Genomic DNA, 23885 nt, shown 5'->3' on the forward strand with positions numbered 1-23885 from the left:
CCCCAGCTCTTAGCTCTTTATGATGAATATCTTTTCTATGAGACTTTCTCAGGAGATTATCCTTACCTTGCCATCTCAAAGGCTCAGGGCTTGGTTTTGTTACAAGAATTGGTGAGTTCCTTAGAGCCTAATGACAAACAGAGGCAGAAGCAATGCTCAAAACAATGATAAAGATATATGGATTTAGCTTCCCCTGAAAGTAGTTATCACATGTATTCTATTCTCTTACCTTTGGACAACAATAAGATAAAACTTATGACTATGCTCTCTGAACTGCTACTCAGTAAAAACTGTTTCTACTGTAATTTCTTCCATTTCCTCTTTAGAGTATGCAACACTACTTATTCCAATAAGACACTGTAATAAGTATAGTGATTTATCATTTTGATTGTGTTTTCATAGTATCTCAAAGTGCCTTCCATTTATGTGGGCATTATGATTCCTACAGGCTATATGCTATACCTTGATTGATTTCTCATTTATATTCAATACTGATGAGTCAGATATCCCTTAAACATATTGTATGTTTTTTTACTCTTGCTTACTGTTTTTTTTAACTTTTTGTTGTAGAATTTATTTTAAATCTTAAAGGAATTTTTAAAAAATAACTGACAGTGACACTGTATGCTATACACTGTTCCAAACAGAGCAATAAATGTTGAAATCAGATACATGATTTAAAACCAAAAAACAAACGGCAATGGGACAGACTGTACTTAAATAAACAAAAATTCAATATAGTTGTTTCTTTGTTCCAGAAAGTTGACTGCAAAACCAATGTCTTCCATTATATCTAGAGGAAAGCAGCACACAGGGTTGAAGTAACGAAGGCACATACCCTTTAAATGCTTTACAAATCAGGCTGGATGACAACACTGTAGAAATGGACTATTTCAAATCATTATGCACATAGTCTCCTTATTCTAGTTATATATCATTCTAAATATTGACAAAATTCTTCTTGGACATTTCATAAGGACCATTCTTTAAAAAAAATATTTACAGTAATATCTGAGTTTTGTGTAAGTACTGGCATGTTAAAGAACTCTTGGGGCACAATATTGCTTACCAACCTAAAGGAAAACGCCCTACAATTCAACAGAATAGGAAGGTACAACAGTGTGTCACTTGAGAGAGACTTCAAGAAGAAAAGGAAATTCACATGTTTTTGAAGTACTGCTAGATGTCAAGTAGTACATATTTTTTCACATATTATTTATTTTAAATTTCACAACAACTCCATGAGAAAATTGAAGCTGGGAGAGACTAAGTAATTTTCCCAGGATCATACAACTAGAAGAAATGGAACCAGGATTTAAACCAGGTCTGTGTGATAAATCCAGCTTACTTCACCAGCCCATGCTGCATTGCTATACAACTCTTATTCCTATAAAATATCTCAACTGGCCTGCCTAAGAAACAGCAACTACCCCCCTTCCATCCCTCTTTCTGCTTACCTGAAAATCTTACCCCCATTAGCCTGATGAAAGGATGAGAAGACAAAGGCTTTAGAAAGAAGACCATTAAGATTTGTTACCCTGAAGGGCAAGGACTGCTTGCCTATGTGGTGCCTTCTCAACAGCAAAAGTTCATAGATCACACGTGATATATACTATTGCTTTTAAAAATACCAAATTTGGTTTATATGATTGGACAGATAAGAATTCATGGGGCTGCAATAAGATATCAAAAACAGTAAGGGATGTCCCAAAGAGAGCAAATGGGGGTGAGGCATCCATTCCTTAACAGGCTAGAGGCAGAAAGTTGACAGTGAATGAAGAAGGCAGACTGTGAGGCAGGAAGTTGTAGAAAGGTGATGAAGGCAAGAGGACAGAGCCCAGGAAATATGGCAGCTCTGACCAAAGGGCAGAGTAAGGACTTTACAGAAGTAGGGAAAGTGATCATAGAAGTGCCATGGAAGAAAATTATTTTCAATAAAAGACAACCATACATAAAAAGGGATTTCAAATCACCATTGCTCACCTCAAATTTAAAATTTTTTAAATCAAAGAAACAACATAGATGTACATGTACATAATTTTCATGTCTTGTTCTACTTTTCTACTATTGTTTTTTTTCCCATCAGTGGCTTGGTAGAGTAAGAAGCATTCTGAACTTATGATCAGGAGCCTGTAACAAGGCATTTGACTATCCAACTAGCATTTTAATTTCAACATGTCCAAAAGTGATGTTATTGTCTCTTTCCTCTCCTCCAAGACTTTCCCATAACAACAACCTACTCCTCTACTACTTTCCTTCTCCTGGAGATAGAATTACCAATCTTGAGTAACCCAGCTACCTCTAAGCATCTCTCCAGTCTTCCTCTCATCTCCATCCCCATTAATACATGATGATTCTGGTTCTCATTATTTTTCCTTTGAATTATTATAGTTCTTCTATACTGCTGACAGTGTTCTTCTAACATGCAAATCTGATCCATTTGCTTCCCCATTTAAAATCCTCTAGTCACACACCATCCCTTTCAAGATTAAAATTACAACTTCTGAATATGATGTACAAGGTCTTTCATAGTCTAGTTTCTACCTAGCAATTCAGCCTCATATCTGACCACAAAGACACATGCTACAAGGCAGCTATACCAAACTATTCACACTTCCTTTGGCAAAGGAGATTGTCCTTTATCCATGCTCCTTTACTTCAAAAGTCATGCTAACTTCAACCGCCCTTTCTGCTTATTCTTTAAGATTCAAATACCTTAAGTAACACCTGTGCTTAGCTGTATCATACACTAATCTCATCAAATTATAACTACTTCAATATGTATTTGTGAATAAATGAGTGACTGAAAAACTCTAAAGTGAGGCCCTGATTCTGTCACTTACTAATCCCAACTTACTTAACCCAACAGAGCCTACATTTCCTCAGCTAAAAATAACTGCATCCCAGGGCAAAAAATCACTGCAAGCATATGTGACTCAGTAAAGCACCCCAGGAGACAGTACTACTTTCCTGGGTGACTGCTTTCAGAAATATTTGGTAATGATTCCTTGAGAATCCTTTTAACCAATCCTCAGTCCCCACTTCAGCCAATTTAACTCTCAGTCATGTGTATTTCTTTTCATTCATACTGATTGTTACTGCCTCAACATACTTGTCATATCAATTTCTACACAACCTGAACATGGGACCTAGTTCTAGACTGCAATTTCAACTATCTGCACATAACAACATAAAGAATCTCGCTACAGAAGATCACAGAATAGAAGGATGTGCACTCACTCTCTCTTGTGAGAGCACCAGAATCACAACTAACTGCTGAACAATCATCAACAGGAAGATACTGGAACTCACAAAAAAAGATACCCGACATCCAAAGACAAAGGAACAGCTGCAATGAGATAGTAGGAGGGGTACAATCACGATAAAATCAAATCCCATTACCGCTGGGTGAGTGACTCACAAACTGGAGAAAAATTATACCACAGAAGTCCACCCACTGAAGTGAAGGTTCTGAGCCCCACGTCAGGCTTCCCAACCTGGGAGTCCAGCAACGGAAGGAGGAATCCCCAGAGAATCAGACTTTGAAGGCCAGCAGGATTCGACTGCAGGACTTCAATAGGACTGAGGGAAACAGAGACTCCACTCTTGGCGGGCACAGACAAAGTAGTGTGCACACCAGGACCCAGGGGGAAGGAGAAGTGACCCCATAGGAGACAGAACCAGACCTACCTGCTAGTGTTGGAGGGTCTCCTGCAGAGGCTGGGGGTGGCTGTGGCTCACCACAGGGACAAGGAAACTGGAGGCAGAAGGTCTGGAAAACACTCCTTGGTGTGAGCCCTCCTGGAGTCCACCATTAGCCCCACCAAAGATCCTGTAGGCTCCAGTGCTGGGTCACATCAGACCAAACAACCAACAGGAGGGAACCCAGCCCCACCCATCAGCAGACAAGTCGATTAAAGTTTTACTGAACTCTGTCCACCAGGGCAACACCTAGCTCTACCCACCAACAGTCCCTCCCATCAGGAAACTTGCACAAGCCTCTTAGATAGCCTCATCCACCAGAGGGCAGACAGCAGAAGCAAGAAGAACTACAATCCTGCAGCCTGTGGAATGAAAACCACACTGATATAAAGATAGAAAAAATGAAAAGGCAGAGGACTATGTCCCACATGAAGGAACAAGATAAAACCCCAGAAAATCAATTAAACAAAGTGGAGATAGGCCACCTTCCAGAAAAAGAATTCAGAATAGTGATACTGAAGATGATCCAAGACCTCAGAAAACAAAGGGAGGCAAAGATCGAGAAGATGCAAGAAATGTTTAACAAAGACCTAGAAGAATTAAAGAACAAACAAACAGAGATGAACAATACAATAACTGAAATGAAAAATACACTAGAAGGAATCAGTAGCAGAATAACTGAGGCAGAAGAACGGATAAGTGACCTAGAAGACAGAATAGTGGAAATCACTGCGACAGAACAGAATACAGAATAAAGAATGAAAAGAAATGAAGACAGCCTAACAGACCTCTGGGGCAACATTAAACGCACCAACATTCGCATTACAGGGGTCCCAGAAAGAGAAGAGAGAGAGAGAGGACCCGAGAAAATATCTGAAGAGATTATAGTCAAAAACTTCACTAATGGGAAAGGAAATACCCACCCAAGTCCACAAAGCACAGAGAGTCCCAGACAGGTTAAACCCAAGGAGAAACACGCCAAGACACACACTAATCAAACTGACAAAAATTAAAGACAAAGAAAAATTATTAAAAGCAACAAGGGAAAAACGAAAAATAACATACAAGGGAACTCCCATAAGATTAACAGCTGATTTATCAGCAGAAACTCTGCAAGCCAGAAGGGAGCAGCATTATATATTTAAAATGATGAAAGGGAAGAACCTACAACCAAGAATATGCTACATGGCAAGGATCTCTTTCAGATTCGATGGAGATATCAAAAGCTTTACAAACAAGCAAAAGCTAAGAAAATTCAGCACCACCAAGCCAGCTCTACAGCAAATGCTAAAGGAACTTCTCTAAGTGGCAAAAACAAGAGAAGAAAAGGACCTACAAACACAAACCCAACACAATTAAGAAAATGGTAATAGGAACATAAATATCGATAATTACCTTAAATGTAAATAGATTAAATGTTCCAAACAAAAGACACAAACTGGCTGAATGGATACAAAAACAAGACCCATATAAATGCTGTCTACAAGACAGCCACTTCAGACCTAGGGACACATACAGACTGAAAGTGAGCAGATGGAAAAAGATATTCTATGCAAATGGAAATCAAAAGAAAGCTGGAGTAGCAATACTCGTATCAGATAAAATAGACTTTAAAATAAAGACTATTACAAGGGACAAGGAAGGACACTACATAATCATCAAGGGATCAATCCAAGAAGAAGATACAACAATTATAAATATATATGCACCCAACATAAGAGCACCTGAATACATAAGGCAAATGCTAACAGCTATAAAGGAGGAAATCAACAGTAACACAGTAATAGTGGGGGACTTTAACACCTCACTTACACCAATGGACAGATCATACACACAAAAAATTAATAAGGAAACACAAGCTTTAAATGCCACAAAAGACCAGATAGATTTAATTGTTAATTATAGGACATTCTATCCGAAAACAGCATATTAAGCTTTCTTCTCAAGGGCACAAGGAACATTCTTCAGGAGAGACAACATCTTGGGTCATGAACCAAGCCTTGGTAAATTTAAGAAAATTGAAATCATATCATATCAAGCATCTTTCCTGATGACAAGGCTATAAGATTAGAAATAAATTACAGGAAAAAAACCTCGTAAAAAACACAAACACATGGAGGCTAAACAATACGTTACTAAATGACCAAGAGATCACTGATGAAATCAAGGAGGAAATCAAAAATACCTAGAGACAAATGACAATGAAAACACAACGATCCAAAACCTATGGGATGCAGCAAAAGCAGTTCTAAGAGGGACGTTTATAGCAATACAACCCTACCTCAAGAAGCAAGAAAAAGTTCAAATAAACAATCTAACCTTACACCTAAAGGAACTAGAGAAAGAAGAACAAACAAAACCCAAAGTTAGCAGAAGGAAAGAAATCATAAAGATCAGAGCAGAAATAAATGAAATAGAAACAAAGAAAACAATAGCAAAGATCAATAAAACTAAAAGCTGGTTCTTTGAGAAGATAAACAAAATTGATAATCCTTTAGCCAAACTAATCAAGAAAAAGAGGGAGAGGACTCAAATCAATAAAATTGGAAATGAAAAAGGAGAAGTTACAACGGACAACACAGAAATACAAAGCATCATAAGAGACTACAAGCAACCCTATGCCAATAAAATGGACAACCTCGAAGAAATGGACAAATCCTTAGAAAGGTATAACCTTCCAAGACTGAACCAGGAAGAAGTAGAATATATGAACAGACCAATCACAAGTAATGAAATTTAAACTGTGATTAATAATATTCCAACAAACAAAAGCCCAGGACCAGATTGCTTCACAGGTGAATTCTAACAAACATTTAAAGATGAGCTAACACAATCCTTCTGAAACTCTTCCAAAAAATTGAGGAGGAAGGAACACTCCCAAACACATTCTATGAGGCCACCATCACCCTGATATCAAAACCTGACAAACATACTACAAAAAAAGAAAATTACAGACCAATATCACTGATGAATATAGATGCAAAAATCCTCAACAAAATACTAGCAAACAGAATCCAACAACACATTAAAAGAATCAAACACCATGATCAAGTGGGATTCATCCCAGGGATGCAAGGATTCTTTAATATACACAAACCAATCAATGTGATACACCATATTAACAAATTGAAGAATAAAAACCATATGACCATCTCAACAAATGCAGAAAAAGCTTTTGACAAAATTCAACACCCATTTATGATAAAAACTCTCCAGAAAGTGGGCACAGAGGGAACTTACCTCACCATAATAAAGGCCATATATGAAAAACCTCAACATAATAAAGGCCATATATGAAAAACTCACAGCAAACATCATTCTCAATGGTGAAAAACTGAAAGCATTTCCTCTAAGATCAGGAACAAGATAAGGATGTCCACTCTCACCACTATTATTCAACATAGTTTTGGAAGTCCTAGCCATGGCAGTCAGAGAAGAAAAAGAAATAAAAGGAATACAAATTGGAAAAGAAGAAGTAAAACTGTCACTGTTTGCAGATGACATGATACTATACATAGAAAATCCTAAGGATGCTACCAGAAAACTACTAGAGTTAATCAATGAATTTGGTAAAGTTGCAAGATACAAAATTAATGCACAGAAATCTCTTGCATTCCTATACACTAACAACAAAAGATGAGAAAGAGAAATTAAGGAAACAATCTCATTTACCATTGCAAAAAAAAGAATAAAATACCTAGGAATAAACCTATCTAAGGAGCTAAAAACCTGTACTCAGAAAACCGTAAGACACTGATAAAAGAAATCAAAGATGACACAAACAGATGGAGAGATATACCATCTTCTTGGATTGGAAGAATCAATATTGTAAAAATGACTATACTGTTCAAAGCAATCTACAGATTCAATGCAATCCCTATCAAATTACCAATGGCATTTTTCACAGAACTAGAACAAAAAATCTTAAAATTTGTATGGAGACACAAAAGATCCCGAATAGCCAAAGCAGTCTTGAGGGAAAAAAATGGAGCTGGAGGAATCAGACTCCCTGACTTCAGACTATACTACAAAGCTACAGTAATCAAGACAATATGGTACTGGCAAAAAAACAGAAATATAGATCAATGGAACAGGATAGAAAGCCCAGAGATAAACCCATACACCTATGGTCAACTAATCTATGACAAAGGAGGAAAGGATATACAATGGAGAAAAGACAGCCTCTTCAAAAGTGGTGCTGGGAAAACTGGACAGCTACATGTAAAAGAATGAAATTAGAACACTCCTTAACACCATACACAAAAATAAACTCAAAATGGATTAAAGACCTAAATATAAGGCCAGATACTATAAAACTCTTAGAGGAAAACATAGGCAGAACACTCTATGACATAAATCACAGCAAGATTCTTTTTGACCCATCTCCTAGAGTAATGGAAATAAAAACAAAAATAAACAAATGGGACCTAATGAAACTTAAAAGCTTTTGCACAGCAAAGGAAACTATAAACAAGACAAAAAGACAACACTCAGAATGGGAGAAAATATTTTCAAATGAATCAACAGACAAAGGATTAATCTCCAAAATAGATAAACAACACATGCAAAGAAACAAACAACCCAATCAAAAAATGGGCAGAAGATCTAAATAGACATTTCTCCAAAGAAGATATACAGATGGCCAAGAGGCACATGAAAAGCTGGTCAACATCACTAATTATTAGAGAAATGGAAATCAAAACTACAATGAGGTATCACCTCACACCGGTTAGAATGGGCATCATCAGAAAATCTACAAACAACAAATGCTGGAGAGGGTGTGGAGAAAAGGGAACCCTTTTGCACTGTTGGTGGGAATGTTAATAGATACAGCCACTATAGAAAACAGTATGGAGGTTCCCTAAAAAACTAAAAGTAGAATTACCATATGACCCAGCAATCCCATTACTGGGCATATACCCAGGAAAACCATAATTCAAAAAGACACATACACCCCAATGTTCATTGAAGGACTATTTACCATTGCCAGGTCATGGAAGCAACCTAAATGTCCATTAACAGATGAATGGATAAAGAAGATGTGGTACATATATACAATGGAATATTACTCAGCCATAAAAAGGAACGAAATTAGGTCATTTGTAGAGACGTGGATGGACCTAGAGACTATTATACAGAGTGAAGTAAGAAAGAGAAAAACAAATATCGTATATTAACGCATATATGTGGAACCTAGAAAAATGGTACAGATGAACCGGTTGGCAAGGCAGAAATACAGACACAGATGTAGAGAACAAACGTATGGACACCATGATGGGAAATCGTGGGTGGGGGGATGAATTGGGAGATTGGAATTGACATATATACACTATTATATATATAATAGATAACTAATAAGAACCTGCTGAATAGCACAGGGAACTCTACTTCACTTTGCTGTATAGTAGAAACTAACACAACATTGTAAAACAACTATACCCCAATAAAAATAAAAGAAGAAACTCGCTACAACTCTCTTCAGTACAGTGTGCGAAGTTCTTCCCTCTGGGAAAACAATCAGGCCCTTCTAGAACAAGAAACTTAGGGAACTTAGGAAACAGTTAACTTATGAATGTTAGAAAACACGGCCCTGATACCTGCTCTGATAATGCATTTTCTTGCGAAAAACCTCTAGCTTTTGATTCTGCTCAAGGCTTCTCTGAAATCTTGGGTCATCCTTTCCAGTACAGGAGCTGCTTTCTTCAATATTTAATACAACCACCATTCCTTATTTTCTTACGTATCAACTGCCATATATCAAGTTCTCTAGAAGCAGAACCTAAGAGGAGGATTAGTGTCATGCAATTTATTAAGGAATTTCTTTGAGGAGTAACCAGTAGGAGATCAGGGAAACAAGATGGGGGATGGAAAGGCACGATGCAAGAACATGTTGGATTTGGCCTAAAGTCCCCTGCAGCCCTATCAGACCAACAGGGGATGGGAGGAGTGCTTCAAGTTGAGTTGCTGAAATAGCCCAAGGGTAATGGTTCTGAGAAGGTTGCAAGTGTGAGATATAAGCTCACTGAACCTGCATCAGATGTGTGATGGGCACAGCAACCGAACTGTTAAAAGAATTCCCAGATGACCTGTGGGGAGCACCATCAGTCATCCACTTTTTATGTCTGATCATACTTCATCAGACCTTCATCACCTTCTTGTATCCAGTAAACACTCAACAAATATTAGCCAATACCGGTCAAGCTATAATCAATCAAGCCTCAACTAACAATCAGATGGAACCCCTTAACTAAGTCTTTATTAATTTCCATAAGATTTAACTAGATAACACAATCAGATAACATTTCAAGTTTAATGCACTTTCAATATGTATGAATACAACAAGGTCCATAATATAGAACGTCTTCTCTGATATCTTCCTCTAAATACGCCTAAAAGGTTAAATGCTCTTCACAATATATCTCCATTTATTTCTACATAAATTAAGATGATATATGAACTTCCTAAGAGAGCTTTGGTCTTAGAAATATAAAACAAATTCCAAACTCTTTTAAACCAAAAAAAAAAAAAAAAAAAAAAAGGAGAGAAATTTAAGTGAGGTTGGAATCATGATTTGCACTTTATCAAGATAAAGCTGGCTACTGCACGTAAAGGTTTAAATAACCACAATTCTATCCCAGAATGTACTTCCAATTTCTATTCACAGTTCTCTTATATTTACAGTTAAATTGAAGATCTATCTTCTTTATTGCCAAATTTGAACAAGCTTTAAAAAATAGATTAAAAAAACGGTAAAATACTCTGTGACTCTTTCGGCTCATAAATAAATTCAGTTTTAAAATTCTTGCATTCATTGGCAGCCTCTAGGCCCCAAAATTCAAATCAAAGTGACTGTTAATTAAAATGATGCCTCAAGGAAAGGCAGTATCAAGACATTCACCAGATCTTCTATTTATGGGTAAGTAAAAGCTAAAAGAATCACTGCTCTGGTAAGTGTCTTAAACTGTGGGGAGGGAATAGGTAAATCAGAATCTGGTTGTGACTATTAAGGATATAACCAGTAAATTAAATTTTAGATATATTTAAAAATTGAACTCTGCCCTCTTAGATGGCAGAGACTGCACCCTTACCCATGCACTATCAATTTGCAAACATGTCACAGGCTTGGCACATAGTGGTATCTCACTACATATTTGTTTAATCAATGCTATAAAAATCAAATATCTGTTGGGTCACATTATACACAGGACTATATTAGTCTTCTAGGAGCCTGCACATTTGTTAAAGTGACAAGAGGTGCAGTACACACACACACACACACACACACATATAAAGGAAATAGTATCAAGTTTACAATTATATATAATCAAGTGCTATGTGGTATAATTCACATTTTAAAAGTCTAAGGAAAAAGGGAAGAGCACACATGCTAGAACAGGTAAGAAAGGCTTTATAAAAAGGAACTTGAAGGGTGAGCCAGACTTGGAATGAAGAAGAGGCATGAGGTGAGAATTCCATGGAAACTCCTGATTGTGACATACTGACTGGGAAGAGCACCCATACAATCTACCCTCCTCATTGCTACAAGAGCGTTGTTTCTAAAGTACAAATATCCACCATCTTGGACCCACCCATCATTTTCCATCCTCACTACTCCTACATCTGCCTTTATGCCCCAAGATCTTTCGCACTCACCCCTTCACCTTCCTCAAGCAGTACATGCCAATCTGGAGTGTCTGTCCTCTAACCAAGTCCTAGCACTAAGACCTCCTAGATACTACATTGTAAGACTCAAGCTAAATATGCCTCATTAGTGAGACCTTTGCTTACCTTCCAACATGGGATTCGACTCTGTCCCCAAGTAGCCCCACAGTATTCTGTTAGGATCTTATTATAGCACCTGTGCTATGTCAGAGCATTAAATTTTTTACATCTGTGTCTTTCATTAGATGGCAAGCATCTCAAGGAAAGGGACAGTTCATTTTTGAATCTTTAATAAAAGAACATATAACAAGGGTTTATAGATGTCTGATAAACAAAGAAATAACTGGAAGGAAATGGAAGGGAAGAGCGATGGAGGGAAACCAGACTAACCAAAGCAGAGATTTTATGTTAGAGAGAGAGAACAAACAGAGGCATATATTATGGACAGCTTTGGATTTCAGGCTCAGAAGCTTGGGCTATCTGAGGGTTCTGAACCAAGGGTATAGAAAGATAAAGAGAGAAAAAAAGTAAGAGAATAGCAACACACTGTGTGAACTCTAGAGAAAGGACACCAAAGGAGGATGATGCAGTTGAATTTTCAAAGCTTATGAGGAAAGACTCTCCTCCCCATCTTAAACCACTGAACTATGGTCAAAGTAATTGTACTGCTTATGAACTAAACTCCAGTTCAAAGAATCAATGGCACTTCTGTGGGAAAATAAGACATGCATTTATTGTCTCTTCCTTCTGAAATAAGGCACTGGCAATGAGTTTTTCAAAATGCATAAATTCACAGTGACAAAGAGAAAGGGAAATGAGGCAACAGACACAAAACTGTAGATGCCAGAAAGCAACTGGATAAACAATAATCCATCTAGAACACTTAATGAAGGAATAGAAAAAGCAAACAACCAAATTTACTTTGCAGAACCTCCAAAAGCATCAAGAATTACCAGCACTGAGTATCTCTGGAAATAAAGGGCTAAAACAGAAGAACCTTTCTGAAAACCTATCCAAGAAGTATATAGAACCTTAGATCCCTCCTCCACTTAGATTTCCTCCTCACTAGCAGAAAGTTGGAGATTTATTCTCTGCATGGAAAAATGGGGTTTCTGGACTAGGGGACACAAAGATGAGAGTGAGATACCATAATGCAAAACATAGGAATTAAATGAACATTTGCATACCTCAGCCCTCTTCCCCAACTTAACTACCAGAACACCAGACAGGCTTGTACCTTCCAGGAAAAGTACTGGAAGGTCCTTCTCTGCAGAGTGTCATTGGTTCCCCAAAATGATCAGAAGATGCTGACACTTGAGTTTCCCCAATTAAACAACTCAGCCACATGACCTTACTGTGAAGCCCATGATTGGCAATTCACATTCAAGGCCTCTATCCAGGTTTTAATGCCCCAGTTTAAATATAAGCAGACAATCAAAAATCAAAGATCACCAAACATCTGATGAACATGTCTATAAGATAGAGTACAAAACAAACAAAAACTTGAATGAAGCAGAGATAAAATAGGGAAAAAACTTGAAGAAATAATCATTAGGAGCCTCTGACAGATGAGAAAATATTGCATTAATAAAACAAGAAGATTTTATAAATTTGGTTCAAAGAACGAAAATTATCTAAAACATGATAACAGAAATCAAAAGTTGAGCAGAAAGATTGTAAGATGAAGTGAGAAAACCACTCATAAAGTAGAGCAAAAAGAGATGGACTATAGAGAGAAAATCTAAGAAAATCAGATGACCCATCCTGCAGGTCCCATATCTGAATAATAGAATTTCTAGAAAGATAGATCAGAAAGAATAGAGAAAAGAAGATTATTAATAAAATAATTTAAGGCACTTTTCTAAACTTGAAGGGCATGTGTTTCTAGACTTAAAGAGCTCTCCCAAGTACCCAGGCAATTCATAAATATCCACATCAAAAAACATCATTTTAAAATTCTAGAATACTGATGACAAGATAGTATCTTACAAGCTTCCTGGAGGAGGAGTGAAGGACTTGGAGAGAAACAGGTCACATACAAAGGATGTGAAATTATAATGACACTGAACTCAACAGCAACATTTGAAGCTAGAAAACAGTGGAAAATACCTTCAAATTTCTGAGGAAAAATACTTTCAAACCTTCAATTCTATATCCAGCCAAACTATTACATAAGCATGAAGTCATTTAAAGACATGAAAAAATCTCACAAAATGTACCTCATATGAATCTTTTATAAAGAAGTTACTGGATACTCCACCAAATATAAGAATAAACCAATAAGGGGGAAGAGACAGTATACAGGAAATAAGAGCTCCAACTCAAGAGAGAGGTAAAAAGAATCCCCAGGATAATGGTAAAGAAAGATCCCAGGGGCTTCCCTGGTGGCGCAGTGGTTGAGAATCTGCCTGCCAGTGCAGGGGACACGGGTTCGAGCCCTGGTCTGGGAAGATCCCACATGCCGTGGAGCAACGGGGCCCGTGAGCCACAACTGCTGAGCCTGCGCGTCTGGAGCCTGTGCTCCGCAACAAGAGAGGCCGCAATAGTGAGAGGCCCGCGCACCACGATGAAGAGTGGCCCCCACTTGCCACAACTAGAGAAAGCCCTCGCACAGAAACGAAGACCCAACACAGCCAAAAATAAATAAATAAATAAATAAATAAAATTAAAAAAAAATAAAAAAAAAAGAAAGATCCCAGGAAAAGAATTGTAAACCAGGGATAAAGAGCAACCAGTCTACATTAGAAGATCCTTCAGATCAGAAAGCTACTGAGATGTCATCAAGTAGATAAATTTGATAGAATAGCTGATGAGTCAATGTACTGAGACAAATTTGACATTGTTAGGGAGTATGGAATTAAATTAGCAAGTGCTACATTAAAAATCCAGCAAATGAAAAAAAGTCAAGTATTAACTACAGGGAAAACAACAAGATCAGTAGGAATATTAAAAGTAACTAGATTATACTACATAGCTTAGCTTATGTGAGGTTTACATAGTGTCTCACACACACACACACACACACACACACACACACACACACACACACACACACAATATTGATTTAACCAAACTTATCCTTATTCAGAAGAAGAGGATAGGAAGGAAGCAAAAATGGTTGCATGTGTATTTGGGGGAGGGGGTTCCTATGAAGGAGGGCTATATCTCCATCTTCTGGGGTAGGAAATTAATAGATACTCTTTTTTTAAAAAAAAAAGATATGAGGTAGATGTATAAGTGTGTTATTTGGTGATAAAGAGATAGATAACCAAAATTAAAAGAATCAGCTATCAGAATTGAAACTGGTTACTTCTGGGGAGCAAGAGATGACAGAAAGAAGGGTCAAAAGATCACTGTAGACCTGAGCTTGTAGAAATACCTGAATCATTAAACTATGAGCATTATTAAGTCACATTTTAAAAGTAAAAACTTAATCCAAAATGACTGACAGAAACAACTATGTATCAAAATCTATAACAGAAAATTGCTCGCTCATTGTAACTTGTAAAAACTAAATCATAATAGAGTCACTACTTCACTTGGAGGAATCAGAGGTCTGTTTAGGCGCTATCCTGTTATTCTTTTTTTTTTCCTAGCCTTCTCTTCTCCGTCCTACCACGCTATACATCCAAAAAGCAAAGGGAAAAAAGAAAAGTTATTCCCAACTTTTAATCCTTAAGTAGCACAAAATTTTAAGGCCAAAGCAACCTCACGGCTTGAGAGAATTATTCCAAGACATGAAGTAAAAAATGGTATAAATTAAAACTAACTTGACAAAATGATTTGTTTATTGATTCCTATACACCAACCACACTAAGCACGATATTTATTTGTATATATAATTACTGCAAACCCAGATATATGAAGGTCACTCTCCCACCTGAAGAGAACAGAAGGGAGGTCTACAAATGTCCACAGTTGCACCTCCTCACAAAGCCAGGGGCATTCCATGCCTCCAGCTTTTATAATCCCTGGGTTTCCTCTCATGGAGGCACCAATACATTTAGCTTTTATGACAGCCACGTGTCACCACCATTCATTTGGGTGTAATTTCCCCAAGGGTTGAACATCATCTTTGCTCTTTGACTTAATTCCTGGCATGCTGGCACTGTGTTGAATAACTGCTAAATCATTCCCAGGAGATGCCACATTTGACTCGCTTTTAAGGTCACTGTTTCCATGTCTCCCTCTCCCATCCCCTTTCCTCTCTTCCCCTCTTCCCCCTCCTCCTCCTCCTCTTCTGCTCTTCTTCGTCCTCTTCCCCCCACTCTCTCTCTCTCACACACACAGACACACACACACACACACTTATGCATATTCATTCCTCAGATATTTTTGGCTAGTCTCTCCCACATTTCACACATGTCTTAGAACAGAGACCACTACAAAACTGAGAGATAATTAACTCTTGTCCCTTCCTTTCACAAATGAGAAAAAACAGAGAGATAAAATGTCTTGCTGAAAAATTATAACCCAAGACTTCGAATTTTCAGTCTAGTACTGTAAATCATGCTATTTTGTTTTTGCAAAAAATATTCTGAGAATACGTTTTATACTCACCATTGAAAAATGAGGCTTGAAAATGAGGCTTTTATTGAATAAATTAGGCTTTTTAATATTATACATGAAATTTTTGTGGTATATATGCAACATACACCAAACACTTCAGTACTCAGCACACAGGAGATACTCAAAAAACATTGATTGAAAGAAATATTGAAAACATACTGAGTTTCAGTTACATGCAAGGTATTTTTCAAGGCATTAAAGGTTTGATACGTGCTTTAATGAAACTACAATCCAATATATGGTGGATGATCATTCAGTTACTTTAAAACATTCTGAAATGGGGTGGAGATTATTTTTGAATAACTGTTTATTTTTCTTTCTATTTTGTTTTCTTTTTTCCAAAATACCTAACTTTGAAAATGGTGGTCAAATATAATCCTTGTGAATTTAATATATTAAAGAATACTTATCAAAATTCTTCCTAAAATTTTATTTGTTACTTGCTCATGTTCAAAAGAAATAGGTTTCTCAGAACAGCTTTGTTGCTGATGCAGTAAAAATAAGTTTTCTCCTGGGAGATGATGGTGAGATTTACGTGTTTAACTATAAAGGAAAAGCTGCACTTCTGTTTGAAGCATGAGCTTTAAAGATAAAAAGGCATATTTTTATTTTTAATGAAATGTTTATGAAAGTTTCTAGATAGTACAATATCAACCCATCCAACGCCCCAGCTAAGGCAGTAGTAGGATAAAAATTTTTCATGATGCCTTGTTAATGTGGCCCTGTTTGCTATCCAAGGCTGAGAATTTAATCTCCATGTTTAGTCACACTTGGGTTTCTCTAAAAACAATATTGTTAATGATCTAGCTAATGAGATTGCCCTTTCCTACCATTTATCAGCTTTTTAGTGATCTATCTATCCGCCTTTGAGAAGCTGGGCTGTGACCCATCTGGCACAGATCACCAAACACCCAACAGAGAGTAATAGCTTTGGCTCTTTAGAACCCGAAGCTTAGAGATGAAAGAATCTGAATCTCATTACAAACTGCCTGAGCTATCCATTTAGTCATATCAAAGCCAATTTCATATTGCAGACAACAAGTTACAAGAAAAAGAGGTAGGAGAGACACAGGCTCCCCATTTGGTGCCTTTTTCTGGGAAAATATGGTATAAACACACAGAACCCTCTTTATCTTCATCTGCTGTAGCTCATTGTAATTCCACATTATTTTTTGCTCTTGTTTATATAAAGCCCTTGCTGAATAATTTTTCCCGGTCAGAGGCATTTTTACCATTAACACAGTGTGATACTGTATAGTCTGAATTGCTTCAAACTGAGGAATAACAGAATTTGTCCTTTTTTTAAGCATAATGATGAAGAAAGGGAATTATACTTGATAGATAGATGAGAACCCAAGAAGAAAATGTAAGTTCCCAGAGAACAAAGAAATATTTATGGAATTATTACGAGACAGAGGTCCATTTTCGTAAATCTGAAGTAGGTCTATTATAATGAATCATTCAGAACAAGAGAATCACAAATTGTTTATTCATGACAAAGAATGATGTGAGTTCCTATAGGACAACTTATTCCTTGAGCATGTCCTAGCAATCAATAACCTCCAGCTTTTTTGTATTTACAAAAGAGATAGCGTTCTTTCTTTTGGATCTAAAGAACTCCAGGAGGACAGGAATCATGCCTATTTCGTTTACTATGGTATGCCCTATATCTAGAGCAGTGCCTAGTACATGGTACAATAATTAAAATTTATTGAATGTATATTCATTCATTGAGGCACTTGAAATCTTTTTGAAACCAAAAGAGAATTATAGATTTTATATATAATTTATATATAATTATTTTCTTTTCCACCTTATCCAGTAAAATTTATTTCAATCACCCCTCCCCATTCCTGGACAGTGTGTTTCCAGAATTTGGTTAAAGGACTTAGGAAACATGCACTTTTCTGGAAAACATCTGGGTTCAGTCAGCCTAAGTTACCTTTCAAATTCCTAATATAATATTTGGCAATTTACAGAACTTAATTAGGCCTCAGCTTCCTGTGAAAAATGGCACCAAATAGGCACTCAATTGTAACTATTAGTAGCTGTAACTATTAATATTATTGTTCGACGATTTTTTTAAATGGGCAGGTGGGGAGGCAAGATACAGAGCAGCCTAGCCTGTGTTTCCCTTTCCCTATGTATAGCCCCAAAAGGATGAGGTTTGAGAGCAACTTTTTAGACTCCTTTTATCTCCCCTCTCCATTAGTTGGAGGTAGCACTATTGTAATTGCTTTTATTCTTGTCTATGACTACAACTCTTTTGATCTAGTTTATTGGCTTCCTCTTTCCCTGACACTCTTATGTCAATAATGGGCAACTCATTATCCAGCTAAAACCTCTTTCTTGTAGGATCTGAAGGGTATATAGCGACTGTATATGTAGTCCTTACCACATACCAGGCACTGTTCTAAAGATTATTTTATTTGATCCTCCCAACAACTCTGGGAGGTGAGTATTATTACCACCTCCACCACCACCCTCCAATTCACAGATGAAGATAATGAGACATAAAAAACCCATGGTTACAAAGCTAGCAAATAGGAATATCAGGATTCAAACCAAGCAGTCGGGCTTAAAATGCTATCTATGTTCTTAGCTACTATAATAAAGATTACCTCCAAGAACTTATAAATAGAGGAAAAGGATCAGTCTCTGACCATAAATTACTTTTTTAAACTAACAGAATGAATGCCATTAGCTAAGGAAACACTAAAAAAATTAAAAATGAATCACAAAAGAAAATACTGGCAGCCATCAACTTTCACTTTGATTGGACGGTCTTCATATAATATGATGGATGTATTAAAGTATTTTAGCCTGATGCCATTAGACATTTATCTCCTCTCAGGAGTCAGTACAATGTAGTGGCCAAGACCTTAGCCTTTGGAGTTGAACTACCCAGATTTGGGATACTAGCTTTACCATATATTACCCCTATGATCGACCACCTTATCTATCTAACTTTAACTTTCCTCCATACATATGGGACTAACAATGGTTTCTACCACATAAGAATGTTGTAACAATTATTAAAAATAATTATATATAATTACATATATACATATATGTTACATGGTATAATATATGGAAAGCACTTAGGATGGTGCTTGGCACATAGTAAAGCTCATAATCTTACTCCCTCTTGCCTCTAAGAACTTCAGATTCTATCTTAAAATCATAGGGAAGCAATAAGGGCTTTTAAACAAAGGAATAACTTGATCAGGTTTTTGTTTTACAAAAACTACTCAAATGACAGAATAATTGAAATGTAGGGGGTTGTCAGACTAAATTAATGAAACATCTTAGAGAATATTTTAAAGAAAATAAGTTATTTGTTTTTCTTTTTTTCATTGAGGTAGAATTGGCATACAATAGTATATTCCTTTCAGGTATACAACATAGTGCTTCAACTTTTATATAATTTATGGAGTGATCACCATGATAAGTCTAGTAACCATCTATCACCATACAAAATTATTATGATATCATTGACTATATTACTTATGGTGTACATTACATCTCCATGACTTACTCATTTTTATGACTGCAAGTTTGTATCTCTTAATCCCCTTCACTTATTTCATCCATTCCCCTCCCCCTTTCCCTCCGGCAACCACCAGTTTGTGCTCTATATCTATGAGTTTGTTCCTCTTTTGTTTCATGTTTTGTTTTTTAGATTCCACATATATGTGAGATGACACCGTATTTGTCTTTCTGTGTCTGATTTATTTCACTTAGCATAACTCCCTCTAGATCCATCCAGGTTGTTGCAAATGGCAAGATTTAATTTTTTTACAGCTGAGTTATATTCCACTGTGTGTATGCATGTATGGATGTGTGTATGTGTGTGTGTATACCATATCTTCTTCATCTATTGATGGATACCTAGGTTGCTTCCATATCTTGGCTATTGTAAATAATGCTGCAATGAACATAGGGGCACATATATCTCTTTCAACTAGTGTTTTTGTTTTTTTCAGATAGATACCCAGAAATGAATTTGCTGGATCACATGGTACTTCTATTTTTAATTTTTTGAGGAACCTCTATACCATTTTCTGTAGTGGCTACACCAATCAACATTCCCAACAATAGTATACTGGGGTTCATTTTTCTCCACAACTTCCCAAAGACTTGTTATTTGTTGTCATTCATTTTACTACCAGCCATTCTGACAGGTATGAAGTGAAATTTCATTGTGGTATTGATTTGAATTTCCCTGATGATTAATGATGTTTGGCATCTTTTCATGTGCCTGTTGGCCTTCTGTATGTCTTCTTTGGAAAAAATATCTATTCAGGTCCTCTACTCATTTTTTAATTGAATTTGGGTGGGGGGGAGGTTTTGGTTTTTTTGTTTTCCTGATATTGACCTCTATGAGTTCTTTGTATATTTTGGATAGTAAAATATACCATTGGATATATCCTTTATCAGATATATATCCTTTATCAGATATATATCAGATATATCATTTGTAAATATCTTTTCCAATTAGTAGGTTGTCTTTTTGTTTTGTTAATGGTTTCCTTTGTTATGCAAAAGCTTTTTATTTACTATAGTCCCATTTGTTTATTTTTGTTTTTGTTGCCCTTGTTTGAGGAGACAGATCCAAAAAGACATTGCTAACACCAATGTCAAGAGTTTACTGCCTATGTTTTCTTCTAGGAGCTTTACGCTTTCAGGTCTTACATTGAAGTCTTTAATCCATTTTGAGCTTATTTTTGTATATGGTATGAAAAAGTGATACAGTTTCATTCCTTTGCATATATCTGACAAGTTGTCCCAACAGCATTTATTGAAGAGACTGTTTTTTCCCTATTATACAGTTGACCTTTGAACCACACAGGTTTGAACAGTGTAGCTCTGCTTAAACACAGATTTTTTTCACTAAATACATACTACCGTACTGCACTATAAATGGTTGAATCTGCATCTGCAGAACCACAGATACAGAAGGTCAACTGTAAAGTTATATTCAGATTTGTGACTGCATAGAGGGTTGGTGACCCTAATCCCCACACTGCTCAAAAGTCAACTGTATACTCCTGCCTCTTTGTCATAGATTAATTGACCATATAAGTGTAGGTTTATTTCTAGGCTCACTATTCTGTTCCATTGATCTATGTGCCTGTTTTTGTGCCAGTACTATACTGTTTTGATTAATACAGCTTTGTAGCATAGTTTGAAATCAGTGAGCATGATACGTCCATATTTGTTCTTCTTTCTCCAGATTGTTTTGGCTATTCAAGGTCTTTTGTGATTCCATACAAATTTTAGGATTATTTGTTCTAAATCTCTGAAAAATACCATTGGTATTTTGATAGGGATTGCATTGAATCTGTAGATTACTCTGGGTATTATGGACATTTTAATATTAATTGTTCCAATCCATGAGCACAGTATATCTATTTATTTGTGTTGTCTTCAATTCCCTTCATCAGTATCTTACAGTTTTCAGAGTACAGGATTTTCACCTCCTTAGGTAGGTTTCTTCCTAGCTATTTTTATTCTTTCTGATGCAATTATATACAGGATTGTTTTCTTGATTTCTCTTTTTGATAGTTTATTATTAGTGTTTAGAAGTGCAACAGATTCTTGTATATTAGTTTTGTATCCTGCAAATTTACTGGATTCATTTATTCTAATAGTTTTTCAGTGGAGTCTTTAGAGTTTTCTATATATAATATCATGCCATCTGCAAATAGTTAGTTTTAGTTCTTCCTTTCCAATTTGCATGCCTTTTATTTCTTTTTTTCTTGCCTGATTGCTATGGCTAGGACTTCTAATACTATGCTGAAAAAAGTGGCAAGAGTGGGCATCCTTGTCTTGTTCCTCATCTTAGAGGAAAAGCTTTCAGCTTTTCTCTGTTGAGTATGATGTTAGCTGGGTATTTATCATATATGGCCTTTATTGTTTTGAAATGTGTTCCCTCTATATCCACTTTTTTGAGAGTTTTTATCATAAATAGATGCTGGATTTTGTCAAAAGCTTTTTCTGCATCTGTTGAGACGATCATATGTTTTTATCTTTCATCTTGTTAATGTGGTATGTCATGTTGATTGATTTGCAGATACTGAAACATCCTTGCATCCCTGGGATAACTTCTACTTGATCCTGTTGTACAATCCTTTTAATGCACTGTTGAATTCATTTGCTAGTATTGTGTTGAGGATTTTTAAATCTATGTTAATCAGTGATATTGGCACGTAATTTTCTTTCCTCATGGCATCCTTGTTTGGTTTTGGTATCACGGTCATTTTGGTCTCATAAAATAAATTTGGGAGTGATCCTTCCTCTTCAATTTTTTGTAATAGTTTGAGGGGGATAGGTACTAATTCTTCTTTAAATATTTGGTAGAATTCACCTGTAAAGCTGACTAGTCCCAGACTTTTGTTAGGAGTTGTTTTTTTTTTAATTGAAGTATGGTTGATTTACAATATTATACTAGTTTCAGGTATCTAGTATAGTGATTCAGTATTTTTGCAGATTATACTGCATTACAGGTTATCACAAGATAATAGTAATAATTTCCTGTGCCTTATAGTATATCCTTGTTGCTTATCTATTTTATACCTAGTAGTTTGTATCTATTGATATTAATCCTAAGCCTCTAATTTGTCCCTTCCCCCTTCCCTCTCCCTGTTGGTAACCACAAGTTTGTTTTCTATGTCTGTCAGTCTGTTTCTGTTTTGCATATACATTCATTTGTATTATTTTTTAGATTCCACATATAAGTGCTATCATACAGTATTGGTCTTTGTCTGACTTATTTCACTAAGCATAATATTCTCTATGTCCATTTATGTTGCTGCAAATGGCAGAACTTCATTCTTTTTTATGGCTGAGTAACATTCCATTGTTTGTGTGTGTGTATACCATTTCTTCTTCATCTAATTGTTTGTTGATGGTGTTAGTTTTTGATTACTGATTCAATTTTACTACTAGTAATCAGTTCGTTCAGATTCAGTCTTGGAAGATTACATGTTTCTAGGAATTTATCCATATCTTCTAGCTTGTCCAATTTGTTGCTGTATAATTGTCTGTAGTAATCTCTTATGATCCTTTGTATCTCTGTGGTGTTGGTTGTAATTTCTCTTCTTTCATTTCTGATTTTATTTATTTGGGCCTCTCTATTTTTCTTGATGAGTCTGGCTAATATTTCATCAACTTTGTTTATCTTTCCAAAGAACCAGCTTTTAATTTCATTGACCTTTTTTGTTATTTTCTTAGTCTCAATTTCATTTATTTCCACTCTTATTTTTATTAGCTCCTTCCTTCCACTAACTTTAGGCTTTTATTTTTTCTTCTTTTTCTACCTTTATTAGGTGTAAGCTTAGATTGTTTATTTGAGATTATTCCTGTTTCTTGAGGTAAGCCTGTATCACTATAAAGTTCCCTCTTAGAACTGTTTTTGCTGAGTCCCATAGATTTGGCACATTGTGTTTGCTTTCATCTGTCTCAAGTTATTTTTTATTTCCCCGTTGATTTCTTTGTTGACCCATTCACTGTTATTTAGCTGTTCAGCCTCCTTGTTTTCATGTTTTTTCCATTTTTCTTCTTGTAAATGATTTCTACTATCATATTGTTATGGTCAGAATAGATGCTTGCTATGATTTTATCTTATCTTATTAAAATTATTAAGACTTGTTTTGTGGCCTAGCATGTGATCTTGGAGAATGTTCCATGTGCACTTGAAAAGAATATGTATTATTGCATTACTGTCAATTTCTCCCTTTATGTTTGTTAATATTTGCTTTATGTATTTATATGCTCTCATGTTGGGAGCATAGATATTTACAGATCTTACATCCTGTCATTGGATTGATCCCTTTACCATTATGTAACACCCTTCTTTGTTACAGTTTTTATTTTAATGTTTATTTTGTCTGATATAAGTATTGCTACCCCAGCTTTGTTTTTGCTTCCATTTGCATGGAATATTTCTT

The 23885-nt window shown here is 36.0% G+C and overlaps 1 protein-coding gene across 3 annotated transcripts in view; it reads right to left on the bottom strand.

The window, feature by feature from the left end:
• The window catches only part of DLG2 (discs large MAGUK scaffold protein 2), a 2068078-nt gene that overhangs the window by 1845298 nt on the left and 198895 nt on the right, over positions 1-23885 (bottom strand). The gene's annotated exons all lie outside the window — the stretch shown is intronic.

The sequence above is a fragment of the Balaenoptera borealis genome, assembly GCF_965194805.1.
Source record: "Balaenoptera borealis genome assembly, chromosome: 11".
Classification (NCBI taxonomy): Eukaryota; Metazoa; Chordata; class Mammalia; order Artiodactyla; family Balaenopteridae; genus Balaenoptera; species Balaenoptera borealis.